Source organism: Podarcis erhardii, assembly GCF_964252035.2.
Source record: "Podarcis erhardii genome assembly, chromosome: 10".
NCBI lineage: Eukaryota > Metazoa > Chordata > Lepidosauria > Squamata > Lacertidae > Podarcis > Podarcis erhardii.
This window is the reverse complement of record NC_138500.1, coordinates 825,784-827,796: the sequence shown is the minus strand read 5'-3', so window position 1 is coordinate 827,796 and position 2,013 is coordinate 825,784. Positions and strand designations below refer to the sequence as shown.

Below are 2,013 nucleotides of genomic sequence, written 5' to 3'. Positions count from 1 at the left end.
TAAGACATAATTGCCATAGAACAACTTAGTTGGTCTTTAAGGTGCTACTGGAAGGAATTTTTTTATTTTGTTTTGACTATGACATAATTGTCTATGCTAATCTTATAATTGTGTGTTTCCCTAACACATCTATCTATGCTAATGATGTGTAACCCTCCCCTTTTGTGACATGTCAGTGATGTACAGTGATGCAGCAAGGATGCTGTACGAACTGTATTCTGGGATATGGTGGGAAGGTTTTAAAAGTCCCTGTCACCCCATCCTCGGGGTTCAATCTCCTTTTGAACCTGTTGCGCAATAAACTCAGATCTTCAGCTATTTGCTCCGGTTGGCTGGACTCCTCCCTTTATTCCACATGGACCCACAGGGTCAGCCCGACGAGCTGGGGGACTGAGCAGCCTCACACCTAGATTTTTCTGTAACACCCCCCCCCTCCCAAAGAAAGGCTCAACATCCACACCCATGGGTGCCTGTGGCCAGCCCAGACCCTGGAGCATCGGCATCTCTGCCCCAGCTTGAAACGTGAGGAGGGGAAGTTAGGGGCTGCAGTGCTGGCGAACCTTATCTCCCCCTCCCCGTCCAGACAGAGGAATGGCCTTGTGGGGTTGGACAAGAGAGTCCCATCTGGGTGGTGTGGAGTGGGCAGTGCGGGGGCTTCTAACTGTAAAGAAGGGAGGGCCCTCCTGAGTCATCTAGTTGAACCCCCAGCATAGCAGGAATCTCAGCTAAGCATCACAGGCAGGGGGCCATCCAAGCTCCCCCCACCCCACCCAAGGAAGGCACTCTCCCCCACTGGCTGTGCTGTACTGCCCTCTGAATGGCCCCTCCTGGCACACTTCACTGTGGCCAACGACTCTTCCCCAGGGAGGGCATCTGAAGAAGAGACCGCCCCCCTGTAGGGTGCTGGGTTGATGTCCGCCAGGCTAAGGAAAAGCACAGCAGCTGCGCATTGGCACCGAGGGCTCCCAGACTTCAGCCAGTGCCCTCCAGCTTTTCTGAGTGCAGGCATCGTGCTGGCTGGCACTGAGGGGAACTGCAGGCCAACCTGCCTAGGGGGCACCTGCGTGGAGATGGCGGTGCCAGGGAGAAGAGCAGCGGGTTCAGCCAGAGGCTCCTAAAGGCTCTGTCCAGTTTCTTGGCGTGGAAGATGTGACCAGCCAGCAGGGGTAATGTGACCAGCCCAAAGTAAAGGACCCCTGGTCAAATCCAGCCAAAGGCGACTATGGGGACTTACTTCTGAGTAAGCGTGCATCAGATGGAACGGCAAATCCCTTTGAACCGCGTAGGGGTTACTCCTAAGTAAGCATGCATCAGGCAGGGCTGCAGAGTGGTGCTTCCAAAAGCAGCCAGTTTGCACATCTCATGGGATTTAATGTCTTGCCATTATGAATCCACGGGGATAAGTGCATTTACACAGACACATTTCCACAAAACACCAAAACTCCGGCATGTAGCCGGATACAATTGGATACAATTGGAGCCTTTCTGCAAATGGCCTTTGCAACACAACTCACTGGGTGGTTACAAAATATACACATTTGCCTCTGTGCAACGGATGTTTTCACTTAGCCCCGTTTCCTCAATGAATCCCCCCATTTCAGTAAAACCTGAGCTGAAATAGGAAGGAGAGCAAAACAGCAGCCCTGTCTGACCCCCGTCAGCGCCCAGACTCCCCCAGTCACGTGGCAGGAGATTCTTCCTGAGCCCCCCCCCCCTCCGTGAGACGGGTATGACATCATGGATGATCCATATAATCCATTGGTGATCCACATGATCCAAGCAGACGGGTCCAAAGAGCAGATCTCTAGGCCTGAATGAAACGGTCTGCGATGCTGGATTCTGGAGTCAAGAAATCCGCCCTTTCCAGTGATCTCTCCGGCTGGCCGGGAAAAGGCAGCGAGCAGGAATCCTCAGGGATCCCGACGGACAGACAGACCTGTCATGTTGCCAAAACACGAACTCGGAGTCTGATCTGATTTCCAGGCAGAACTCATTTTGTGACTTCGCTGTTGG

The 2,013-nt window shown here is 53.1% G+C and overlaps 1 long non-coding RNA gene across 1 annotated transcript in view; it reads left to right on the top strand.

Moving 5' to 3' along the window:
* Nucleotides 1-2,013, top strand: part of LOC309352046 — a 413,396-nt gene that overhangs the window by 380,145 nt on the left and 31,238 nt on the right. The gene's annotated exons all lie outside the window — the stretch shown is intronic.